The sequence below is a fragment of the Chiloscyllium punctatum genome, chromosome 23 (assembly GCF_047496795.1).
Source record: "Chiloscyllium punctatum isolate Juve2018m chromosome 23, sChiPun1.3, whole genome shotgun sequence".
NCBI classification, from domain to species: domain Eukaryota; kingdom Metazoa; phylum Chordata; class Chondrichthyes; order Orectolobiformes; family Hemiscylliidae; genus Chiloscyllium; species Chiloscyllium punctatum.
The window spans coordinates 21,531,687-21,558,683 of record NC_092761.1 but is presented as its reverse complement, the minus strand read 5'-3'; positions in this window follow the sequence as shown (position 1 = coordinate 21,558,683).

Here is a 26,997-nt window from a genome sequence, read left to right as displayed (position 1 = left end):
GCGTGGTTATATTCCAGGCAGAGGGGTTTACTCAGAAAGGGCAATCATGGAGTTATATTGCAGGTTGAGGGGTTTACCGGGAATGGGAATCGAGGGGTTATATTCCAGGATGAGGTGTTTAATCGGGAAGTGGGAATCAAAGGGTTATATTCCAGGCCGAGGGGTTTAATCAGGAAGGGGGAATCGAGGGGTTATATTCCAGGCCGAGGGGTTTAATCAGGAAGGGGGAATCGAGGCGATATATTCCAGGATGAGGGGTTTAATCAGGAAGGGGAATCGAGGTGTTATATTCCAGGCCGAGGGGTTTAATCAGGAAGGGGAATCGAGGTGTTATATTCCAGGCCGAGGGGTTTAATCAGGAAGGGGGAATCGAGGGGTTATATTCCAGACTGAAAGTTTTAATCAGGAAGGGGGAATCGAGGGGTTATATTCCAGGCTGAGGGGTTTAATCAGGAAGGGGGAATTGAGGGGATACATTCCAGGCTGAGGGGTTTAATCAGGAAGGCGGAATCGAGGCGATATATTCCAGGATGAGGGGTTTAATCAGGAAGGGGAATCGAGGGGTTATATTCCAGGCCGAGGGGTTTAATCAGGAAGGGGGAATCGAGAGGTTATATTCCAGGATGAGGGGTTTAATCGGGAAGTGGGAATCAAAGAGTTATATTCCAGGCCGAGGGGTTTAATCAGGAAGGGGGAATCGAGGGGTTATATTCCAGACTGAAAGTTTTAATCAGGAAGGGGGAATCGAGGGGTTATATTCCAGGCCAAGGGGTTTAATCAGGAAGGGAAATCAAGGGGTTATATTACAGGCTGAAGGGTTTCATCAGAAAGGGGAATCGAGGGGTTATGTTCCAGGATGAGGTGTTTAATCGGGAAGGGGAATCGAGGGGTTATATACCAGGCCGAGGGATTTAATCAGGGAGGGGGAATCGAGGTCTTATATTCCAGGTTGAGGGGTTTAATCGGGAAGTGGGAATCAAAGAGTTATATTCCAGACTGAGGGGTTTAATCAGGAAGGGGGAATCGAGAGGTTATATTCCAGGCTGAGGGGTATAATTGGGAAGGGGGAATCGAGGGGTTATATTACAGGCTGAAGGGTTTCATCAGAAAGGGGAATCGAGGGGTTATGTTCCAGGATGAGGTGTTTAATCGGGAAGGGGAATCGAGGGGTTATATACCAGGCCGAGGGGTTTAATCAGGGAGGGGGAATCGAGGTCTTATATTCCAGGTTGAGGGGTTTAATCGGGAAGTGGGAATCAAAGAGTTATATTCCAGGCCGAGGGGTTTAATCAGGAAGGGGGAATCGAGGGGTTATATTCCAGACTGAAAGTTTTAATCAGGAAGGGGGAATCGAGGGGTTATATTCCAGGCCAAGGGGTTTAATCAGGAAGGGAAATCAAGGGGTTATATTCCAGGTTGAGATGGTTAATCAGGAAGTGGAATCGAGAGGTTATATTCCAGGCCGAGGGGTTTCATCAGGAAGGGGGAATCGATGGGTTATATTCCAGGCTGAGGGGTTTAATCAGGAAGGGGAATCGAAGGGTTATATTCTAGGACGAGGGGTTTAATCAGGAAGGGGGAATCGAGGGGTTCTATTCCAGGACGAGGGGTTTAATCAAGAAGGGGGAATCGCGTGGTTATATTCCAGGCAGAGGGGTTAGTCAGGAAGGGGAATCGAGAGGTTATATTCCAGGCCGTGGGGTTTAGTCAGGAAGGGGAATCGAGAGGTTATATTCCAGGCTGAGGGGTTTAATCAGGAAGAGGAATCGAGAGGTTACATTCCAGGCCGAGGGGTTTAATCAGGAAGGGGAATCGAGGGGTTATATTCCAGGCAGAGGGGTTTACTCAGAAAGGGCAATCAAGGAGTTATATTCCAGGTTGAGGGGTTTACCGGGAATGGGAATCGAGGGGTTATATTCCAGGATGAGGTGTTTAATCGGGAAGTGGGAATCAAAGGGTTATATTCCAGGCCGAGGGGTTTAATCAGGAAGGGGGAATCGAGGGGTTATATTCCAGGCCGAGGGGTTTAATCAGGAATGGGGAATCGAGGCGATATATTCCAGGATGAGGGGTTTAATCAGGAAGGGGAATCGAGGTGTTATATTCCAGGATGAGGGGTTTAATCAGGAAGGGGAATCGAGGGGTTATATTCCAGGCTGAGGGGTTTAATCAGGAAGGGGAATCGAGAGGTTATATTCCAGGCCGAGGGGTTTAATCAGGAAGGGGGAATCGCGTGGTTATATTCCAGGCAGAGGGGTTTACTCAGAAAGGGCAATCAAGGAGTTATATTCCAGGTTGAGGGGTTTACCGGGAATGGGAATCGAGGGGTTATATTCCAGGATGAGGTGTTTAATCGGGAAGTGGGAATCAAAGGGTTATATTCCAGGCCGAGGGGTTTAATCAGGGAAGGAGAATCGAGGGATTATATTCCAGGCCGAAGGGTTTTATACAGGAACGGGGAATCGAGAGGTTATATTCCAGGCCGTGGGGTTTACTCAAAAAGGGCAATCAAGGGGTTATATTCCAGGCTGAGGGGTTTACCGGGAAAGGGAATCGAGAGGTTATATTCCAGGCTGAGGGGTATAATTGGGAAGGGGGAATCGAGGGGTTATATTCCAGTCCGAGGGGTTTAATCGGGAAGGGGGAATCGAGGGGTTATATTCCAGGCCGAGGGGTTTAATCAGGAAGGGGGAATCGAGGGGTTATATTCCAGGCCGAGGGGTTTAATCAGGAAGGGGAATCGAGGGGTTATGTTCCAGGCCGAGGGGTTTAGTCAGGAAGGGCAATCGAGGGGTTATATTCCAGGCTGAAGGGTTTAATCGGGAATGGGAATCGAGGGGTTATATTCAAGGCTGAGGGGTTTAATCGGGAAGAGGGAATCGAGTGGTTATATTCCAGGCTGAGGGGTTTAATCGGGAATGGGAATCGAGGGGTTATATTCAAGGCTGAGGGGTTTAATCGGGAAGAGGGAATCGAGTGGTTATATTCCAGGCTGAAGGGTTTCATCAGAAAGGGGAATCGAGGGGTAATATTCCAGGATGAGGGGTTTAATCGGGAACGGGAATCAAGGGCTTCTATTCCAGGCCAAGGGGTTTAATCAGGAAGGGGAATCAAGGGGTTATATTCCAGGCCGAGGGGTTTAATCAGGAAGGGGGAATCGCGTGGTTATATTCCAGGCAGAGGGGTTTACTCAGAAAGGGCAATCAAGGAGTTATATTGCAGGTTGAGGGGTTTACCGGGAATGGGAATCGAGGGGTTATATTCCAGGATGAGGTGTTTAATCGGGAAGTGGGAATCAAAGGGTTATATTCCAGGCCGAGGGGTTTAATCAGGAAGGGGGAATCGAGGGGTTATATTCCAGGCCGAGGTGTTTAATCAGGAAGGGGGAATCGAGGCGATATATTCCAGGATGAGGGGTTTAATCAGGAAGGGGCATCGAGGTGTTATATTCCAGGCCGAGGGGTTTAATCAGGAAGGGGAATCGAGGTGTTATATTCCAGGCCGAGGGGTTTAATCAGGAAGGGGGAATCGAGGGGTTATATTCCAGACTGAAAGTTTTAATCAGGAAGGGGGAATCGAGGGGTTATATTCCAGGCTGAGGGGTTTAATCAGGAAGGGGGAATTGAGGGGATACATTCCAGGCTGAGGGGTTTAATCAGGAAGGCGGAATCGAGGCGATATATTCCAGGATGAGGGGTTTAATCAGGAAGGGGAATCGAGGGGTTATATTCCAGGCCGAGGGGTTTAATCAGGAAGGGGGAATCGAGAGGTTATATTCCAGGATGAGGGGTTTAATCGGGAAGTGGGAATCAAAGAGTTATATTCCAGGCCGAGGGGTTTAATCAGGAAGGGGGAATCGAGGGGTTACATTCCAGACTGAAACTTTTAATCAGGAAGGGGGAATCGAGGGGTTATATTCCAGGCCAAGGGGTTTAATCAGGAAGGGAAATCAAGGGGTTATATTACAGGCTGAAGGGTTTCATCAGAAAGGGGAATCGAGGGGTTATGTTCCAGGATGAGGTGTTTAATCGGGAAGGGGAATCGAGGGGTTATATACCAGGCCGAGGGGTTTAATCAGGGAGGGGGAATCGAGGTCTTATATTCCAGGTTGAGGGGTTTAATCGGGAAGTGGGAATCAAAGAGTTATATTCCAGACTGAGGGGTTTAATCAGGAAGGGGAATCGAGGGGTTATATTCCAGACTGAAAGTTTTAATCAGGAAGGGGGAATCGAGAGGTTATATTCCAGGCTGAGGGGTATAATTGGGAAGGGGGAATCGAGGGGTTATATTACAGGCTGAAGGGTTTCATCAGAAAGGGGAATCGAGGGGTTATGTTCCAGGATGAGGTGTTTAATCGGGAAGGGGAATCGAGGGGTTATATACCAGGCCGAGTGGTTTAATCAGGGAGGGGGAATCGAGGTCTTATATTCCAGGTTGAGGGGTTTAATCGGGAAGTGGGAATCAAAGAGTTATATTCCAGGCCGAGGGGTTTAATCAGGAAGGGGGAATCGAGGGGTTATATTCCAGACTGAAAGTTTTAATCAGGAAGGGGGAATCGAGGGGTTATATTCCAGGCCAAGGGGTTTAATCAGGAAGGGAAATCAAGGGGTTATATTCCAGGTTGAGATGGTTAATCAGGAAGTGGAATCGAGAGGTTATATTCCAGGCCGAGGGGTTTCATCAGGAAGGGGGAATCGATGGGTTATATTCCAGGCTGAGGGGTTTAATCAGGAAGGGGAATCGAAGGGTTATATTCTAGGACGAGGGGTTTAATCAGGAAGGGGGAATCGAGGGGTTCTATTCCAGGACGAGGGGTTTAATCAAGAAGGGGGAATCGCGTGGTTATATTCCAGGCAGAGGGGTTAGTCAGGAAGGGGAATCGAGAGGTTATATTCCAGGCCGTGGGGTTTAGTCAGGAAGGGGAATCGAGAGGTTATATTCCAGGCTGAGGGGTTTAATCAGGAAGAGGAATCGAGAGGTTACATTCCAGGCCGAGGGGTTTAATCAGGAAGGGGGAATCGCGTGGTTATATTCCAGGCAGAGGGGTTTACTCAGAAAGGGCAATCAAGGAGTTATATTCCAGGTTGAGGGGTTTACCGGGAATGGGAATCGAGGGGTTATATTCCAGGATGAGGTGTTTAATCGGGAAGTGGGAATCAAAGGGTTATATTCCAGGCCGAGGGGTTTAATCAGGAAGGGGGAATCGAGGGGTTATATTCCAGGCCGAGGGGTTTAATCAGGAATGGGGAATCGAGGCGATATATTCCAGGCTGAGGGGTTTAATCAGGAAGGGGAATCGAGGGGTTATATTCCAGGATGAGGGGTTTAATCAGGAAGGGGAATCGAGGGGTTATATTCCAGGCTGAGGGGTTTAATCAGGAAGGGGAATCGAGAGGTTATATTCCAGGCCGAGGGGTTTAATCAGGAAGGGGGAATCGCGTGGTTATATTCCAGGCAGAGGGGTTTACTCAGAAAGGGCAATCAAGGAGTTATATTCCAGGTTGAGGGGTTTACCGGGAATGGGAATCGAGGGGTTATATTCCAGGATGAGGTGTTTAATCGGGAAGTGGGAATCAAAGGGTTATATTCCAGGCCGAGGGGTTTAATCAGGAAGGGGGAATCGAGGGGTTATATTCCAGGCCGAGGGGTTTAATCAGGAAGGGGGAATCGAGGCGACATATTCCAGGATGAGGTGTTTAATCAGGAAGGGGAATCGAGGGGTTATATTCCAGGCCGAGGGGTTTAATCAGGAAGGGGGAATCGAGAGGTTATATTCCAGGATGAGGTGTTTAATCGGGAAGTGGGAATCAAAGAGTTATATTCCAGGCCGAGGGGTTTAATCAGGAAGGGGGAATCGAGGGGTTATATTCCAGACTGAAAGTTTTAATCAGGAAGGGGGAATCGAGGGGTTATATTCCAGGCTGAGGGGTTTAATCAGGAAGGGGGAATCGAGGGAATACATTCCAGGCTGAGGGGTTTAATCAGGAAGGGGGAATCGAGGCGATATATTCCAGGATGAGGGGTTTAATCAGGAAGGGGAATCGAGGGCTTATATTCCAGGCCGAGGGGTTTAATCAGGAAGGGGGAATCGAGAGGTTATATTCCAGGATGAGGGGTTTAATCAGGAAGGGGGAATCGAGGGGTTATATTCCAGACTGAGGGGTTTAATCACGAAGGGGAATCGCGGGGTTATATTCCAGGTTGAGATGCTTAATCAGGAAGGGGAATCGAGGGGTTATATTCCAGGTTGAGATGCTTAATCAGGAAGGGGAATCGAGGGGTTATATTCCAGGCCGAGGGGTTTAATCAGGAAGGGGGAATCGAGGGGTTATATTCCTGGCCGAGGGGGTTTAATCAGGAAGGGGGAATCGAAGGGTTATATTCCAGGCTGAGGGGTTTAATCAGGAAGGGGGAATCGAGGGGATATATTCCAGGATGAGGGGTTTAATCAGGAAGGGGAATCTAGGGGTTATATTCCAGGCCGAGAGGTTTAATCGGGAAGGGGGAATCGAGGGGTTATATTCCAGGCTGAGGGGTTTAATCGGGAATGGGAATCGAGGGGTTATATTCCAGGCCGAGGGGTTTAATCAGGAAGGGGGAATCGAGGGGTTATATTCCAGGCCGAGGGGTTTAATCAGGAAGGGGAATCGAGGGGTTATATTCCAGGCTGAGGGGTTTAATCGGGAAGGGGAATCGAGGGGTTATATTCCAGGCCGAGGGGTTTAATCAGGAAGGGGGAATCGAGAGGTTATATTCCAGGCCGAGGGGTTAAATCAGGAAGGGGGAATCGAGGGGTTATATTCCAGGCTGAGGGGTTTAATCAGGAAGGGGGAATCGAGGGGATATATTCCAGGTTGAGGAGTTTAATCAGGAAGGGGAATCGAGGGGTTATATTCCAGGTCGAGGGGTTCAGTCAGGAAGGGGAATCGAGGGGTTATATTCCAGGCTGAGGGGTTTAATCGGGAATGGGAATGGAGGGGTTATATTCAAAGCTGAGGGGTTTAATCGGGAAGGGGGAATCGAGGGGTTATATTCCAGGTTGAGATGCTTAATCAGGAAGGGGAATCGAGGGGTTATATTCCAGGCCGAGGGGTTTAATCAGGAAGGGGGAATCGAGGGGTTATATTCCAGGCCGAGGGGGTTTAATCAGGAAGGGGGAATCGAGGGGTTATATTCCAGGATGAGGTGTTTAATCGGGAAGTGGGAATCAAAGAGTTATATTCCAGGCCGAGGGGTTTAATCAGGAAGGGGGAATCGAGGGGTTATATTCCAGGACGAGGGGTTTAATCGGGAAGGGGGAATCGAGGGGTTATATTCCAGGCCGAGGGGTTTAATCGGGAACGGGAATCGAGGGGTTATATTTCAGGCTTTTGGGCGTAATCGGGAATGGGAATCAAGGGGTTATATTTCAGGCTGTGGGGCTTAATCAGGAAGGGGGAATCGAGGGGTTATATTCCAGGCTGAGGGGTTGAATCAGGAAGGGGGAATCGAGGGGTTATATTCCAGGCCGTGGGGTTTAATCTGGAAGGGGGAATCGAGGGGTTATATTCCAGGCCAAGGGGTTTCATCTGGAAGGGGGAATCGAGGGGTTATATTCCAGGCCGAGGGGTTTAATCAGGAAGGGGGAATCGAGGGGTTATATTCCAGGCTGAGGGGTTAAATCAGGAAGGGGGAATCGAGGGGTTATATTCCAGGCTGAGGGGTTTAATACAGGAAGGGGGAATCGAGGGGTTATATTCCAGGCCGTGGGGTTTAATACAGGAACGGGGAATCGAGGGGTTATATTCCAGGCCGAGGGGTTTAATCAGGAAGGGGGAATTGAGGGGTTATGTTCCAGGCCGAGGGGTTTAGTCAGGAAGGGCAATCGAGGGGTTATATTCCAGGCTGAGGGGTTTAATCGGGAATGGGAATCGAGGGGTTATATTCAAGGCTGAGGGGTTTAATCGGGAAGGGGGAATCGAGTGGTTATATTCCAGGCTGAAGGATTTCATCAGAAAGGGGAATCGAGGGGTAATATTTCAGGCAGAGGGGTTTAATCGGGAACGGGAATCGAGGGCTTCTATTCCAGGCCAAGGGGTTTAATCAGGAAGGGAAATCAAGGGGTTATGTTCCAGGTTGAGATGGTTAATCAGGAAGGGGGAATCGAGGGGTTATATTCCAGGCTGAGATGATTAATCAGGAAGGGGAATCGAGAGGTTATATTCCAGGCCGAGGGGTGTCATCAGGAATGGGGATTCGAGGGGTTATATTCCAGGCTGAGGGGTTTAATCAGGAAGGGGAATCGAAGGGTTATATTCCAGGACGAGGCGTTTAATCAGGAAGGGGGAATCGCGGGGTTATATTCCAGGTCGTGGGGTTTAGTCAGGAAGGGGAATCGAGGGGTTATATTCCAGGCCGCGGGGTTTAGTCAGGAAGGGGAATCGAGGAGTTATATTCCAGGCCGTGGGGTTTAGTCAGGAAGGGGAATCGAGGGATTATATTCCAGGCCGTGGGGCTTAATCGTGAAGGTGACTCGAGGGGTTATATTCCAGGCCGTGGGGTTTAGTCAGGAAGGGGAATGGAGAGGTTATATTCCAGGCTGAGGGGTTTAATCAGGAAGGGGGAATCGAGGGGTTATATTCCAGGCTGAGGGGTTTAATCAGGAAGGGGGAATCGAGGGGTTATATTCCAGGCCGTGGTGTTTAATCTGGAAGGGGGAATCGAGGGGTTATATTCCAGGCCAAGGGGTTTCATCTGGAAGGGGGAATCGAGGGGTTATATTCCAGGACGAGGGGTTAAATCAGGAAGGGGGAATCGAGGGGTTATATTCCAGGCTGAGGGGTTTAATACAGGAAGGGGGAATCGAGGGGTTATATTCCAGGCCGTGGGGTTTAATACAGGAAGGGGGATCGAGGGGTTATATTCCAGGCCGAGGGGTTTAATACAGGAAGGGGGAATCGAGAGGTTATATTCCAGGCCGTGGGGTTTACTCAAAAAGGGCAATCAACGGGTTATATTCCAGGCTGAGGGGTTTACCGGGAAAGGGAATCGAGAGGTTATATTCCAGGCTGAGGGGTATAATTGGGAAGGGGGAATCGAGGGGTTATATTCCAGTCCGAGGGGTTTAACACAGGAACGGGGAATCGAGGGGTTATATTCCAGGCCGAGGGGTTTAATCAGGAAGGGGGAATTGAGGGGTTATGTTCCAGGCCGAGGGGTTTAGTCAGGAAGGGCAATCGAGGGGTTATATTCCAGGCTGAGGGGTTTAATCGGGAATGGGAATCGAGGGGTTATATTCAAGGCTGAGGGGTTTAATCGGGAAGGAGGAATCGAGTGGTTATATTCCAGGCTGAAGGGTTTCATCAGAAAGGGGAATCGAGGGGTAATATTTCAGGCAGAGGGGTTTAATCGGGAACGGGAATCGAGGGCTTCTATTCCAGGCCAAGGGGTTTAATCAGGAAGGGGAATCAAGGGGTTATGTTCCAGGTTGAGATGGTTAATCAGGAAGGGGGAATCGAGGGGTTATATTCCAGGCTGAGATGTTTAATCAGGAAGGGGAATCGAGAGGTTATATTCCAGGCCGAGGGTTGTCATCAGGAATGGGGATTCGAGGGGTTATATTCCAGGCTGAGGGGTTTAATCAGGAAGGGGAATCGAAGGGTTTTATTCCAGGACGAGGGGTTTAATCAGGAAGGGGAATCGCGGGGTTATATTCCAGGTCGTGGGGTTTAGTCAGGAAGGGGAATCGAGAGGTTATATTCCAGGCCGTGGGGTTTAGTCAGGAAGGGGAATCGAGGAGTTATATTCCAGGCCGTGGGGTTTAGTCAGGAAGGGGAATCGAGGGATTATATTCCAGGCCGTGGGGCTTAATCGCGAAGGTGACTCGAGGGGTTATATTCCAGGCCGTGGGGTTTAATCAGGAAGGGGAATGGAGAGGTTATATTCCAGGCTGAGGGGTTTAATCAGGAAGGGGGAATCGAGGGGTTATATTCCAGGCTGAGGGGTTTAATCAGGAAGGGGGAATCGAGGGGTTATATTCCAGGCTGAGGGGTTTAATCAGGAAGGGGGAATCGATGGGTTATATTCCAGGCTGAGGGGTTTAATCCGGAAGGGGGAATCGAGGGGTTATATTCCAGGCTGAGGGGTTTAATCAGGAAGGGGGAATCGAGGGGTTATATTCCAGGCTGAGGGGTTTAATACAGGAAGGGGGAATCGAGGGGTTATATTCCAGGCCGTGGGGTTTAATCTGGAAGGGGGAATCGAGGGGTTATATTCCAGGCCGAGGGGTTTCATCTGGAAGGGGGAATCGAGGGGTTATATTCCAGGCCGAGGGGTTTAATCAGGAAGGGGGAATCGAGGGGTTATATTCCAGGCTGAGGGGTTTAATCAGGAAGGGGGAATCGAGGTGTTATATTCCAGGCCGAGGGGTTTAATACAGGAAGGGGGAATCGAGGGGTTATATTCCAGGCCGAGGGGTTTAATACAGGAAGGGGGAATCGAGGGGTTATATTCCAGGCCGAGGGGTTTAATACAGGAAGGGGGAATTGAGGGGTTATATTCCAGGCTGAGGGGTTTAATACAGGAAGGGGGAATCGAGGGGTTATATTCCAGGCCGTGGGGTTTAATACAGGAAGCGGGAATCGAGAGGTTATATTCCAGGCCGAAGGGTTTAATACAGGAAGGGGGAATCGAGAGGTTATATTCCAGGCCGTGGGGTTTACTCAAAAAGGGCAATCAAGGGGTTATATTCCAGGCTGAGGGGTTTACCGGGAAAGAGAATCGAGAGGTTATTTTCCAGGCTGAGGGGTATAATTGGGAAGGGGGAATCGAGGGGTTATATTCCAGTCCGAGGGGTTTAATACAGGAACGGGGAATCGAGGGGTTATATTCCAGGCCGAGGGGTTTAATCAAGAAGGGGGAATTGAGGGGTTATGTTCCAGGCCGAGGGGTTTAGTCAGGAAGGGCAATCGAGGGGTTATATTCCAGGCTGAGGGGTTTAATCGGGAATGGGAATCGAGGGGTTATATTCAAGGCTGAGGGGTTTAATCGGGAAGGGGGAATCGAGTGGTTATATTCCAGGCTGAAGGGTTTCATCAGAAAGGGGAATCGAGGGGTAATATTTCAGGCAGAGGGGTTTAATCGGGAACGGGAATCGAGGGCTTCTATTCCAGGCCAAGGGGTTTAATCAGGAAGGGGAATCAAGGGGTTATATTCCAGGTTGAGATGGTTAATCAGGAAGGGGAATCGAGAGGTTATATTCCAGGCCGAGGGGTTTCATCAGGAATGGGGATTCGAGGGGTTATATTCCACGCTGAGGGGTTGAATCAGGTAGGGGAATCGAAGGGTTATATTTCAGGACGAGGGGTTTAATCAGTAAGGGGAATCGCGGGGTTATATTCCAGGTCGTGGGGTTTAGTCAGGAAGGGGAATCGAGAGGTTATATTCCAGGCCGTGGGGTTTAGTCAGGAAGGGGAATTGAGGGATTATATTCCAGGCCGTGGGGCTTAATCGTGAAGGTGACTCGAGGGGTTATATTCCAGGCCGAGGGGTTTAATCAGGAAGGGGGAATTGAGGGGTTATGTTCCAGGCCGAGGGGTTTAGTCAGGAAGGGGGAATCGAGTGGTTATATTCCAGGCTGAAGGGTTTCATCAGAAAGGGGAATCGAGGGGTAATATTTCAGGCAGAGGGGTTTAATCGGGAACGGGAATCGAGGGCTTCTATTCCAGGCCAAGGGGTTTAATCAGGAAGGGAAATCAAGGGGTTATGTTCCAGGTTGAGATGGTTAATCAGGAAGGGGGAATCGAGGGGTTATATTCCAGGCTGAGATGATTAATCAGGAAGGGGAATCGAGAGGTTATATTCCAGGCCGAGGCGTGTCATCAGGAATGGGGATTCGAGGGGTTATATTCCAGGCTGAGGGGTTTAATCAGGAAGGGGAATCGAAGGGTTATATTCCAGGACGAGGGGTTTAATCAGGAAGGGGGAATCGCGGGGTTATATTCCAGGTCGTGGGGTTTAGTCAGGAAGGGGAATCGAGAGGTTATATTCCAGGCCGTGGGGTTTAGTCAGGAAGGGGAATCGAGGAGTTATATTCCAGGCCGTGGGGTTTAGTCAGGAAGGGGAATCGAGGGATTATATTCCAGGCCGTGGGGCTTAATCGTGAAGGTGACTCGAGGGGTTATATTCCAGGCCGTGGGGTTTAGTCAGGAAGGGGAATGGAGAGGTTATATTCCAGGCTGAGGGGTTTAATCAGGAAGGGGGAATCGAGGGGTTATATTCCAGGCTGAGGGGTTTAATCAGGAAGGGGGAATCGAGGGGTTATATTCCAGGGCTTGGGGTTTAATCAGGAAGGGGGAATCGATGGGTTATATTCCAGGCTGAGGGGTTTAATCAGGAAGGGGGAATCGAGGGGTTATATTCCAGGCCGTGGGGTTTAATCAGGAAGGGGGAATCGAGGGGTTATATTCCAGGCTGAGGGGTTTAATACAGGAAGGGGGAATCGAGGGGTTATATTCCAGGCCGTGGGGTTTAATCTGGAAGGGGGAATCGAGGGGTTATATTCCAGGCCAAGGGGTTTCATCTGGAAGGGGGAATCGAGGGGTTATATTCCAGGCCGAGGGGTTTAATCAGGAAGGGGGAATCGAGGGGTTATATTCCAGGCTGAGGGGTTAAATCAGGAAGGGGGAATCGAGGGGTTATATTCCAGGCTGAGGGGTTTAATACAGGAAGGGGGATCGAGGGGTTATATTCCAGGCCGTGGGGTTTAATACAGGAAGGGGGATCGAGGGGTTATATTCCAGGCCGAGGGGTTTAATACAGGAAGGGGGAATCGAGGGGTTATATTCCAGGCCGTGGGGTTTAATCTGGAAGGGGGAATCGAGGGGTTATATTCCAGGCCAAGGGGTTTCATCTGGAAGGGGTAATCGAGGGGTTATATTCCAGGCCGAGGGGTTTAATCAGGAAGGGGGAATCGAGGGGTTATATTCCAGGCTGAGGGGTTAAATCAGGAAGGGGGAATCGAGGGGTTATATTCCAGGCTGAGGGGTTTAATACAGGAAGGGGGATCGAGGGGTTATATTCCAGGCCGTGGGGTTTAATACAGGAAGGGGAATCGAGAGGTTATATTCCAGGCCGTGGGGTTTACTCAAAAAGGGCAATCAAGGGGTTATATTCCAGGCTGAGGGGTTTACCGGGAAAGGGAATCGAGAGGTTATATTCCAGGCTGAGGGGTATAATTGGGAAGGGGGAATCGAGGGGTTATATTCCAGTCCGAGGGGTTTAATACAGGAACGGGGAATCGAGGGGTTATATTCCAGGCCGAGGGGTTTAATCAAGAAGGGGGAATTGAGGGGTTATGTTCCAGGCCGAGGGGTTTAGTCAGGAAGGGCAATCGAGGGGTTATATTCCAGGCTGAGGGGTTTAATCGGGAATGGGAATCGAGGGGTTATATTCAAGGCTGAGGGGTTTAATCGGGAAGGGGGAATCGAGTGGTTATATTCCAGGCTGAAGGGTTTCATCAGAAAGGGGAATCGAGGGGTAATATTTCAGGCAGAGGGGTTTAATCGGGAACGGGAATCGAGGGCTTCTATTCCAGGCCAAGGGGTTTAATCAGGAAGGGGAATCAAGGGGTTATGTTCCAGGTTGAGATGGTTAATCAGGAAGGGGGAATCGAGGGGTTATATTCCAGGCTGAGATGTTTAATCAGGAAGGGGAATCGAGAGGTTATATTCCAGGCCGAGGGGTGTCATCAGGAATGGGGATTCGAGGGGTTATATTCCAGGCTGAGGGGTTTAATCAGGAAGGGGAATCGAAGGGTTTTATTCCAGGACGAGGGGTTTAATCAGGAAGGGGAATCGCGGGGTTATATTCCAGGTCGTGGGGTTTAGTCAGGAAGGGGAATCGAGAGGTTATATTCCAGGCCGTGGGGTTTAGTCAGGAAGGGGAATCGAGGAGTTATATTCCAGGCCGTGGGGTTTAGTCAGGAAGGGGAATCGAGGGATTATATTCCAGGCCGTGGGGCTTAATCGCGAAGGTGACTCGAGGGGTTATATTCCAGGCCGTGGGGTTTAATCAGGAAGGGGAATGGAGAGGTTATATTCCAGGCTGAGGGGTTTAATCAGGAAGGGGGAATCGAGGGGTTATATTCCAGGCTGAGGGGTTTAATCAGGAAGGGGGAATCGAGGGGTTATATTCCAGGCTGAGGGGTTTAATCAGGAAGGGGGAATCGATGGGTTATATTCCAGGCTGAGGGGTTTAATCAGGAAGGGGGAATCGAGGGGTTATATTCCAGGCCTTGGGGTTTAATCAGGAAGGGGGAATCGAGGGGTTATATTCCAGGCTGAGGGGTTTAATACAGGAAGGGGGAATCGAGGGGTTATATTCCAGGCCGTGGGGTTTAATCTGGAAGGGGGAATCGAGGGGTTATATTCCAGGCCGAGGGGTTTCATCTGGAAGGGGGAATCGAGGGGTTATATTCCAGGCCGAGGGGTTTAATCAGGAAGGGGGAATCGAGGGGTTATATTCCAGGCTGAGGGGTTTAATCAGGAAGGGGGAATCGAGGTGTTATATTCCAGGCCGTGAGGTTTAATACAGGAAGGGGGAATCGAGGGGTTATATTCCAGGCCGAGGGGTTTAATACAGGAAGGGGGAATCGAGAGGTTATATTCCAGGCCGTGGGGTTTACTCAAAAAGGGCAATCAAGGGGTTATATTCCAGGCTGAGGGGTTTACCGGGAAAGAGAATCGAGAGGTTATTTTCCAGGCTGAGGGGTATAATTGGGAAGGGGGAATCGAGGGGTTATATTCCAGTCCGAGGGGTTTAATACAGGAACGGGGAATCGAAGGGTTATATTCCAGGCCGTGGGGTTTAATCAAGAAGGGGGAATTGAGGGGTTATGTTCCAGGCCGAGGGGTTTAGTCAGGAAGGGCAATCGAGGGGTTATATTCCAGGCTGAGGGGTTTAATCGGGAATGGGAATCGAGGGGTTATATTCAAGGCTGAGGGGTTTAATCGGGAAGGGGGAATCGAGTGGTTATATTCCAGGCTGAAGGATTTCATCAGAAAGGGGAATCGAGGGGTAATATTTCAGGCAGAGGGGTTTAATCGGGAACGGGAATCGAGGGCTTCTATTCCAGGCCAAGGGGTTTAATCAGGAAGGGGAATCAAGGGGTTATATTCCAGGTTGAGATGGTTAATCAGGAAGGGGGAATCGAGGGGTTATATTCCAGGCTGAGATGGTTAATCAGGAAGGGGAATCGAGAGGTTATATTCCAGGCCGAGGGGTTTCATCAGGAATGGGGATTCGAGGGGTTATATTCCACGCTGAGGGGTTGAATCAGGTAGGGGAATCGAAGGGTTATATTTCAGGACGAGGGGTTTAATCAGGAAGGGGAATCGCGGGGTTATATTCCAGGTCGTGGGGTTTAGTCAGGAAGGGGAATCGAGAGGTTATATTCCAGGCCGTGGGGTTTAGTCAGGAAGGGGAATTGAGGGATTATATTCCAGGCCGTGGGGCTTAATCGTGAAGGTGACTCGAGGGGTTATATTCCAGGCCGTGGGGTTTAGTCAGGAAGGGGAATCGAGAGGTTATATTCCAGGACGAGGGTTTTAATCGGGAACGGGGAATCGAGGGGTTATATTCCAGGCTGAGGGGTTTAATCAGGAAGAGGAATACAGGGGTTATATTCCAGGACGAGGGTTTTAATCGGGAACGGGGAATCGAGGGGTTATATTCCAGGCTGAGGGGTTTAATCAGGAAGGGGGAATCGAGGGGTTATATTCCAGGCTGAGGGGTTTAATCAGGAAGGGGGAATCGAGAGGTTATATTCCAGGCTGAGGGGTTTAATCAGGAAGAGGAATAGAGGGGTTATATTCCAGGACGAGGGTTTTAATCGGGAACGGGGAATCGAGAGGTTATATTCCAGGCTGAGGGGTTTAATCAGGAAGAGGAATAGAGGGGTTATATTCCAGGCTGAGATGATTAATCAGGAAGGGGAATCGAGAGGTTATATTCCAGGCCGAGGGGTGTCATCAGGAATGGGGATTCGGGGGGTTATATTCCAGGCTGAGGGGTTTAATCAGGAAGGGGAATCGAAGGGTTATATTCCAGGACGAGTGGTTTAATCAGGAAGGGGGAATCACGGGGTTATATTCCAGGTCGTGGGGTTTAGTCAGGAAGGGGAATCGAGAGGTTATATTCCAGGCCGTGGGGTGTAGTCAGGAAGGGGAATCGAGGAGTTATATTCCAGGCCGTGGGGTTTAGTCAGGAAGGGGAATCGAGGGATTATATTCCAGGCCGTGGGGCTTAATCGTGAAGGTGACTCGAGGGGTTATATTCCAGGCCGTGGGGTTTAGTCAGGAAGGGGAATGGAGAGGTTATATTCCAGGCTGAGGGGTTTAATCAGGAAGGGGGAATCGAGGGGTTATATTCCAGGCTGAGGGTATAAATCAGGAAGGGGGAATCGAGGGGTTATATTCCAGGCTGAGGGGTTTAATCAGGAAGGGGGAATCGATGGGTTATATTCCAGGCTGAGGGGTTTAATCAGGAAGGGGGAATCGTGGGGTTATATTCCAGGCCTTGGGGTTTAATCAGGAAGGGGGAATCGATGGGTTATATTCCAGGCTGAGGGGTTTAATCAGGAAGGGGGAATCGAGGGGTTATATTCCAGGCTGAGGTGTTTAATCAGGAAGGGGGAATCGAGGGGTTATATTCCAGGCCGAGGGGTTTAATCAGGAAGGGGGAATCGAGGTGTTATATTCCAGGCCGTGGGGTTTAATACAGGAAGGGGGAATCGAGGGGTTATATTCCAGGCCGAGGGGTTTAATACAGGAAGGGGGAATCGAGAGGTTATATTCCAGGCCGTGGGGCTTACTCAGAAAGGGCAATCGAGGGGTTATATTCCAGGCCGGGGGTTTAATCTGGAAGGGGGAATTGAGGGGTTATATTCCAGGCCGAGGGGTTTCATCTGGAAGGGGGAATCGAGGGGTTATATTCCAGGCTGAGGTGTTTAATCAGGAAGGGGGAATCGAGGGGTTATATTCCAGGCCGAGGGGTTTAATCAGGAAGGGGGAACCGAGGGGTTATATTCCAGGCTGAGGGGTTTAATCAGGAAGGGGGAATCGAGGTGTTATATTCCAGGCCGTGGGGTTTAATACAGGAAGGGGGAATCGAGGGGTTATATTCCAGGCCGAGGGGTTTAATACAGGAAGGGGGAATCGAGAGGTTATATTCCAGGCCGTGGGGCTTACTCAAAAAGGGCAATCGAGGGGTTATATTCCAGGCCGAGGGGTTTAATCAGGAAGGGGGAATCGAGGGGTTTTATTCGAGGCTGAGATGGTTAATCAGGAAATGGAATCGAGGGATTATATTCCAGGCCGAACGGTTTAATACAGGAACAGGGAATCGCGGGGTTATTTTCCAGGCCGAGGGGTTTAGTCAGGAAGGGCAATCGAGAGGTTATATTCCAGGCCGTGGGGTTTAGTCAGGAAGGGGAATCAAGGGGTTATATTCCATGCCGTGGGGTTTAGTCAGGAAGGGGAATCAAGGGGTTATATTCCAGGCTGAGGGGTTTAATCGGGAAGGGGAATCGAGAGGTTATATTCCAGGCTGAGGGGTATAATTGGGAAGGGGGAATCGAGGGGTTATATTCCAGTCCGAGGGGTTTAATACAGGAACGGGGAATCGAGGGGTTATATTCCAGGCCGAGGGGTTTAATCAGGAAGGGGGAATTGAGGGGTTATGTTCCAGGCCGAGGGGTTTAGTCAGGAAGGGCAATCGAGGGGTTATATTCCAGGCTGAGGGGTTTAATCGGGAATGGGAATCGAGGGGTTATATTCAAGGCTGAGGGGTTTAATCGGGAAGGGGGAATCGAGTGGTTATATTCCAGGCTGAAGGGTTTCATCAGAAAGGGGAATCGAGGGGTAATATTTCAGGCAGAGGGGTTTAATCGGGAACGGGAATCGAGGGCTTCTATTCCAGGCCAAGGGGTTTAATCAGGAAGGGGAATCAAGGGGTTATGTTCCAGGTTGAGATGGTTAATCAGGAAGGGGGAATCGAGGGGTTATATTCCAGGCTGAGATGTTTAATCAGGAAGGGGAATCGAGAGGTTATATTCCAGGCCGAGGGGTGTCATCAGGAATGGGGATTCGAGGGGTTATATTCCAGGCTGAGGGGTTTAATCAGGAAGGGGAATCGAAGGGTTTTATTCCAGGACGAGGGGTTTAATCAGGAAGGGGAATCGCGGGGTTATATTCCAGGTCGTGGGGTTTAGTCAGGAAGGGGAATCGAGAGGTTATATTCCAGGCCGTGGGGTTTAGTCAGGAAGGGGAATCGAGGAGTTATATTCCAGGCCGTGGGGTTTAGTCAGGAAGGGGAATCGAGGGATTATATTCCAGGCCGTGGGGCTTAATCGCGAAGGTGACTCGAGGGGTTATATTCCAGGCCGTGGGGTTTAATCAGGAAGGGGAATGGAGAGGTTATATTCCAGGCTGAGGGGTTTAATCAGGAAGGGGGAATCGAGGGGTTATATTCCAGGCTGAGGGGTTTAATCAGGAAGGGGGAATCGAGGGGTTATATTCCAGGCTGAGGGGTTTAATCAGGAAGGGGGAATCGATGGGTTATATTCCAGGCTGAGGGGTTTAATCAGGAAGGGGGAATCGAGGGGTTATATTCCAGGCCTTGGGGTTTAATCAGGAAGGGGGAATCGAGGGGTTATATTCCAGGCTGAGGGGTTTAATACAGGAAGGGGTAATCGAGGGGTTATATTCCAGGCCGTGGGGTTTAATCTGGAAGGGGAATCGAAGGGTTATATTCCAGGACGAGTGGTTTAATCAGGAAGGGGGAATCACGGGGTTATATTCCAGGTCGTGGGGTTTAGTCAGGAAGGGGAATCGAGAGGTTATATTCCAGGCCGTGGGGTTTAGTCAGGAAGGGGAATCGAGGAGTTATATTCCAGGCCGTGGGGTTTAGTCAGGAAGGGGAATTGAGGGATTATATTCCAGGCCGTGGGGCTTTATCGTGAAGGTGACTCGAGGGGTTATATTCCAGGCCGTGGGGTTTAGTCAGGAAGGGGAATGGAGAGGTTATATTCCAGGCTGAGGGGTTTAATCAGGAAGGGGGAATCGAGGGGTTATATTCCAGGCTGAGGGTATAAATCAGGAAGGGGGAATCGAGGGGTTATATTCCAGGCTGAGGGGTTTAATCAGGAAGGGGGAATCGATGGGTTATATTCCAGGCTGAGGGGTTTAATCAGGAAGGGGGAATCGTGGGGTTATATTCCAGGCCTTGGGGTTTAATCAGGAAGGGGGAATCGATGGGTTATATTCCAGGCTGAGGGGTTTAATCAGGAAGGGGGAATCGAGGGGTTATATTCCAGGCTGAGGTGTTTAATCAGGAAGGGGGAATCGAGGGGTTATATTCCAGGCCGAGGGGTTTAATCAGGAAGGGGGAATCGAGGTGTTATATTCCAGGCCGTGGGGTTTAATACAGGAAGGGGGAATCGAGGGGTTATATTCCAGGCCGAGGGGTTTAATACAGGAAGGGGGAATCGAGAGGTTATATTCCAGGCCGTGGGGCTTACTCAAAAAGGGCAATCGAGGGGTTATATTCCAGGCCGGGGGTTTAATCTGGAAGGGGGAATTGAGGGGTTATATTCCAGGCCGAGGGGTTTCATCTGGAAGGGGGAATCGAGGGGTTATATTCCAGGCTGAGGTGTTTAATCAGGAAGGGGGAATCGAGGGGTTATATTCCAGGCCGAGGGGTTTAATCAGGAAGGGGGAATCGAGGGGTTATATTCCAGGCTGAGGGGTTTAATCAGGAAGGGGGAATCGAGGTGTTATATTCCAGGCCGTGGGGTTTAATACAGGAAGGGGGAATCGAGGGGTTATATTCCAGGCCGAGGGGTTTAATACAGGAAGGGGGAATCGAGAGGTTATATTCCAGGCCGTGGGGCTTACTCAAAAAGGGCAATCGAGGGGTTATATTCCAGGCCGAGGGGTTTAATCAGGAAGGGGGAATCGAGGGGTTTTATTCGAGGCTGAGATGGTTAATCAGGAAATGGAATCGAGGGATTATATTCCAGGCCGAACGGTTTAATACAGGAACAGGGAATCGCGGGGTTATTTTCCAGGCCGAGGGGTTTAGTCAGGAAGGGCAATCGAGAGGTTATATTCCAGGCCGTGGGGTTTAGTCAGGAAGGGGAATCAAGGGGTTATATTCCATGCCGTGGGGTTTAGTCAGGAAGGGGAATCAAGGGGTTATATTCCAGGCTGAGGGGTTTAATCGGGAAGGGGAATCGAGAGGTTATATTCCAGGCTGAGGGGTATAATTGGGAAGGGGGAATCGAGGGGTTATATTCCAGTCCGAGGGGTTTAATACAGGAACGGGGAATCGAGGGGTTATATTCCAGGCCGAGGGGTTTAATCAGGAAGGGGGAATTGAGGGGTTATGTTCCAGGCCGAGGGGTTTAGTCAGGAAGGGCAATCGAGGGGTTATATTCCAGGCTGAGGGGTTTAATCGGGAATGGGAATCGAGGGGTTATATTCAAGGCTGAGGGGTTTAATCGGGAAGGGGGAATCGAGTGGTTATATTCCAGGCTGAAGGGTTTCATCAGAAAGGGGAATCGAGGGGTAATATTTCAGGCAGAGGGGTTTAATCGGGAACGGGAATCGAGGGCTTCTATTCCAGGCCAAGGGGTTTAATCAGGAAGGGGAATCAAGGGGTTATGTTCCAGGTTGAGATGGTTAATCAGGAAGGGGGAATCGAGGGGTTATATTCCAGGCTGAGATGTTTAATCAGGAAGGGGAATCGAGAGGTTATATTCCAGGCCGAGGGGTGTCATCAGGAATGGGGATTCGAGGGGTTATATTCCAGGCTGAGGGGTTTAATCAGGAAGGGGAATCGAAGGGTTTTATTCCAGGACGAGGGGTTTAATCAGGAAGGGGAATCGCGGGGTTATATTCCAGGTCGTGGGGTTTAATCAGGAAGGGGGAATCGAGGGGTTATATTCCAGGCTGAGGGGTTTAATACAGGAAGGGGGAATCGAGGGGTTATATTCCAGGCCGTGGGGTTTAATCTGGAAGGGGGAATCGAGGGGTTATATTCCAGGCCGAGGGGTTTCATCTGGAAGGGGGAATCGAGGGGTTATATTCCAGGCCGAGGGGTTTAATCAGGAAGGGGGAATCGAGGGGTTATATTCCAGGCTGAGGGGTTTAATCAGGAAGGGGGAATCGAGGTGTTATATTCCAGGCCGTGAGGTTTAATACAGGAAGGGGGAATCGAGGGGTTATATTCCAGGCCGAGGGGTTTAATACAGGAAGGGGGAATCGAGAGGTTATATTCCAGGCTGAGGGGTTTAATCAGGAAGGGGAATCGAAGGGTTTTATTCCAGGACGAGGGGTTTAATCAGGAAGGGGAATCGCGGGGTTATATTCCAGGTCGTGGGGTTTAGTCAGGAAGGGGAATCGATGGGTTATATTCCAGGCTGAGGGGTTTAATCAGGAAGGGGGAATCGAGGGGTTATATTCCAGGCCTTGGGGTTTAATCAGGAAGGGGGAATCGAGGGGTTATATTCCAGGCTGAGGGGTTTAATACAGGAAGGGGGAATCGAGGGGTTATATTCCAGGCCGTGGGGTTTAATCTGGAAGGGGGAATCGAGGGGTTATATTCCAGGCCGAGGGGTTTCATCTGGAAGGGGGAATCGAGGGGTTATATTCCAGGCCGAGGGGTTTAATCAGGAAGGGGGAATCGAGGGGTTATATTCCAGGCTGAGGGGTTTAATCAGGAAGGGGGAATCGAGGTGTTATATTCCAGGCCGTGAGGTTTAATACAGGAAGGGGGAATCGAGGGGTTATATTCCAGGCCGAGGGGTTTAATACAGGAAGGGGGAATCGAGAGGTTATATTCCAGGCCGTGGGGTTTACTCAAAAAGGGCAATCAAGGGGTTATATTCCAGGCTGAGGGGTTTACCGGGAAAGAGAATCGAGAGGTTATTTTCCAGGCTGAGGGGTATAATTGGGAAGGGGGAATCGAGGGGTTATATTCCAGTCCGAGGGGTTTAATACAGGAACGGGGAATCGAGGGGTTATATTCCAGGCCGTGGGGTTTAATCAAGAAGGGGGAATTGAGGGGTTATGTTCCAGGCCGAGGGGTTTAGTCAGTAAGGGCAACCGAGGGGTTATATTCCAGGCTGAGGGGTTTAATCGGGAATGGGAATCGAGGGGTTATATTCAAGGCTGAGGGGTTTAATCGGGAAGGGGGAATCGAGTGGTTATATTCCAGGCTGAAGGATTTCATCAGAAAGGGGAATCGAGGGGTAATATTTCAGGCAGAGGGGTTTAATCGGGAACGGGAATCGAGGGCTTCTATTCCAGGCCAAGGGGTTTAATCAGGAAGGGGAATCAAGGGGTTATATTCCAGGTTGAGATGGTTAATCAGGAAGGGGGAATCGAGGGGTTATATTCCAGGCTGAGATGGTTAATCAGGAAGGGGAATCGAGAGGTTATATTCCAGGCCGAGGGGTTTCATCAGGAATGGGGATTCGAGGGGTTATATTCCACGCTGAGGGGTTGAATCAGGTAGGGGAATCGAAGGGTTATATTTCAGGACGAGGGGTTTAATCAGGAAGGGGAATCGCGGGGTTATATTCCAGGTCGTGGGGTTTAGTCAGGAAGGGGAATCGAGAGGTTATATTCCAGGCCGTGGGGTTTAGTCAGGAAGGGGAATTGAGGGATTATATTCCAGGCCGTGGGGCTTAATCGTGAAGGTGACTCGAGGGGTTATATTCCAGGCCGTGGGGTTTAGTCAGGAAGGGGAATCGAGAGGTTATATTCCAGGACGAGGGTTTTAATCGGGAACGGGGAATCGAGGGGTTATATTCCAGGCTGAGGGGTTTAATCAGGAAGAGGAATACAGGGGTTATATTCCAGGACGAGGGTTTTAATCGGGAACGGGGAATCGAGGGGTTATATTCCAGGCTGAGGGGTTTAATCAGGAAGGGGGAATCGAGGGGTTATATTCCAGGCTGAGGGGTTTAATCAGGAAGGGGGAATCGAGAGGTTATATTCCAGGCTGAGGGGTTTAATCAGGAAGAGGAATAGAGGGGTTATATTCCAGGACGAGGGTTTTAATCGGGAACGGGGAATCGAGAGGTTATATTCCAGGCTGAGGGGTTTAATCAGGAAGAGGAATAGAGGGGTTATATTCCAGGCTGAGATGATTAATCAGGAAGGGGAATCGAGAGGTTATATTCCAGGCCGAGGGGTGTCATCAGGAATGGGGATTCGGGGGGTTATATTCCAGGCTGAGGGGTTTAATCAGGAAGGGGAATCGAAGGGTTATATTCCAGGACGAGTGGTTTAATCAGGAAGGGGGAATCACGGGGTTATATTCCAGGTCGTGGGGTTTAGTCAGGAAGGGGAATCGAGAGGTTATATTCCAGGCCGTGGGGTTTAGTCAGGAAGGGGAATCGAGGAGTTATATTCCAGGCCGTGGGGTTTAGTCAGGAAGGGGAATTGAGGGATTATATTCCAGGCCGTGGGGCTTTATCGTGAAGGTGACTCGAGGGGTTATATTCCAGGCCGTGGGGTTTAGTCAGGAAGGGGAATGGAGAGGTTATATTCCAGGCTGAGGGGTTTAATCAGGAAGGGGGAATCGAGGGGTTATATTCCAGGCTGAGGGTATAAATCAGGAAGGGGGAATCGAGGGGTTATATTCCAGGCTGAGGGGTTTAATCAGGAAGGGGGAATCGATGGGTTATATTCCAGGCTGAGGGGTTTAATCAGGAAGGGGGAATCGTGGGGTTATATTCCAGGCCTTGGGGTTTAATCAGGAAGGGGGAATCGATGGGTTATATTCCAGGCTGAGGGGTTTAATCAGGAAGGGGGAATCGAGGGGTTATATTCCAGGCTGAGGTGTTTAATCAGGAAGGGGGAATCGAGGGGTTATATTCCAGGCCGAGGGGTTTAATCAGGAAGGGGGAAATCGAGGTGTTATATTCCAGGCCGTGGGGTTTAATACAGGAAGGGGGAATCGAGGGGTTATATTCCAGGCCGAGGGGTTTAATACAGGAAGGGGGAATCGAGAGGTTATATTCCAGGCCGTGGGGCTTACTCAAAAAGGGCAATCGAGGGGTTATATTCCAGGCCGGGGGTTTAATCTGGAAGGGGGAATTGAGGGGTTATATTCCAGGCCGAGGGGTTTCATCTGGAAGGGGGAATCGAGGGGTTATATTCCAGGCTGAGGTGTTTAATCAGGAAGGGGGAATCGAGGGGTTATATTCCAGGCCGAGGGGTTTAATCAGGAAGGGGGAATCGAGGGGTTATATTCCAGGCTGAGGGGTTTAATCAGGAAGGGGGAATCGAGGTGTTATATTCCAGGCCGTGGGGTTTAATACAGGAAGGGGGAATCGAGGGGTTATATTCCAGGCCGAGGGGTTTAATACAGGAAGGGGGAATCGAGAGGTTATATTCCAGGCCGTGGGGCTTACTCAAAAAGGGCAATCGAGGGGTTATATTCCAGGCCGAGGGGTTTAATCAGGAAGGGGGAATCGAGGGGTTTTATTCGAGGCTGAGATGGTTAATCAGGAAATGGAATCGAGGGATTATATTCCAGGCCGAACGGTTTAATACAGGAACAGGGAATCGCGGGGTTATTTTCCAGGCCGAGGGGTTTAGTCAGGAAGGGCAATCGAGAGGTTATATTCCAGGCCGTGGGGTTTAGTCAGGAAGGGGAATCAAGGGGTTATATTCCATGCCGTGGGGTTTAGTCAGGAAGGGGAATCAAGGGGTTATATTCCAGGCTGAGGGGTTTAATCGGGAAGGGGAATCGAGAGGTTATATTCCAGGCTGAGGGGTATAATTGGGAAGGGGGAATCGAGGGGTTATATTCCAGTCCGAGGGGTTTAATACAGGAACGGGGAATCGAGGGGTTATATTCCAGGCCGAGGGGTTTAATCAGGAAGGGGGAATTGAGGGGTTATGTTCCAGGCCGAGGGGTTTAGTCAGGAAGGGCAATCGAGGGGTTATATTCCAGGCTGAGGGGTTTAATCGGGAATGGGAATCGAGGGGTTATATTCAAGGCTGAGGGGTTTAATCGGGAAGGGGGAATCGAGTGGTTATATTCCAGGCTGAAGGGTTTCATCAGAAAGGGGAATCGAGGGGTAATATTTCAGGCAGAGGGGTTTAATCGGGAACGGGAATCGAGGGCTTCTATTCCAGGCCAAGGGGTTTAATCAGGAAGGGGAATCAAGGGGTTATGTTCCAGGTTGAGATGGTTAATCAGGAAGGGGGAATCGAGGGGTTATATTCCAGGCTGAGATGTTTAATCAGGAAGGGGAATCGAGAGGTTATATTCCAGGCCGAGGGGTGTCATCAGGAATGGGGATTCGAGGGGTTATATTCCAGGCTGAGGGGTTTAATCAGGAAGGGGAATCGAAGGGTTTTATTCCAGGACGAGGGGTTTAATCAGGAAGGGGAATCGCGGGGTTATATTCCAGGTCGTGGGGTTTAGTCAGGAAGGGGAATCGAGAGGTTATATTCCAGGCCGTGGGGTTTAGTCAGGAAGGGGAATCGAGGAGTTATATTCCAGGCCGTGGGGTTTAGTCAGGAAGGGGAATCGAGGGATTATATTCCAGGCCGTGGGGCTTAATCGCGAAGGTGACTCGAGGGGTTATATTCCAGGCCGTGGGGTTTAATCAGGAAGGGGAATGGAGAGGTTATATTCCAGGCTGAGGGGTTTAATCAGGAAGGGGGAATCGAGGGGTTATATTCCAGGCTGAGGGGTTTAATCAGGAAGGGGGAATCGAGGGGTTATATTCCAGGCTGAGGGGTTTAATCAGGAAGGGGGAATCGATGGGTTATATTCCAGGCTGAGGGGTTTAATCAGGAAGGGGGAATCGAGGGGTTATATTCCAGGCCTTGGGGTTTAATCAGGAAGGGGGAATCGAGGGGTTATATTCCAGGCTGAGGGGTTTAATACAGGAAGGGGGAATCGAGGGGTTATATTCCAGGCCGTGGGGTTTAATCAGGAAGGGGGAATCGAGGGGTTATATTCCAGGCTGAGGGGTTTAATCAGGAAGGGGGAATCGAGAGGTTATATTCCAGGCTGAGGGGTTTAATCAGGAAGAGGAATAGAGGGGTTATATTCCAGGACGAGGGTTTTAATCGGGAACGGGGAATCGAGAGGTTATATTCCAGGCTGAGGGGTTTAATCAGGAAGAGGAATAGAGGGGTTATATTCCAGGCTGAGATGATTAATCAGGAAGGGGAATCGAGAGGTTATATTCCAGGCCGAGGGGTGTCATCAGGAATGGGGATTCGGGGGGTTATATTCCAGGCTGAGGGGTTTAATCAGGAAGGGGAATCGAAGGGTTATATTCCAGGACGAGTGGTTTAATCAGGAAGGGGGAATCACGGGGTTATATTCCAGGTCGTGGGGTTTAGTCAGGAAGGGGAATCGAGAGGTTATATTCCAGGCCGTGGGGTTTAGTCAGGAAGGGGAATCGAGGAGTTATATTCCAGGCCGTGGGGTTTAGTCAGGAAGGGGAATTGAGGGATTATATTCCAGGCCGTGGGGCTTTATCGTGAAGGTGACTCGAGGGGTTATATTCCAGGCCGTGGGGTTTAGTCAGGAAGGGGAATGGAGAGGTTATATTCCAGGCTGAGGGGTTTAATCAGGAAGGGGGAATCGAGGGGTTATATTCCAGGCTGAGGGTATAAATCAGGAAGGGGGAATCGAGGGGTTATATTCCAGGCTGAGGGGTTTAATCAGGAAGGGGGAATCGATGGGTTATATTCCAGGCTGAGGGGTTTAATCAGGAAGGGGGAATCGTGGGGTTATATTCCAGGCCTTGGGGTTTAATCAGGAAGGGGGAATCGATGGGTTATATTCCAGGCTGAGGGGTTTAATCAGGAAGGGGGAATCGAGGGGTTATATTCCAGGCTGAGGTGTTTAATCAGGAAGGGGGAATCGAGGGGTTATATTCCAGGCCGAGGGGTTTAATCAGGAAGGGGGAATCGAGGTGTT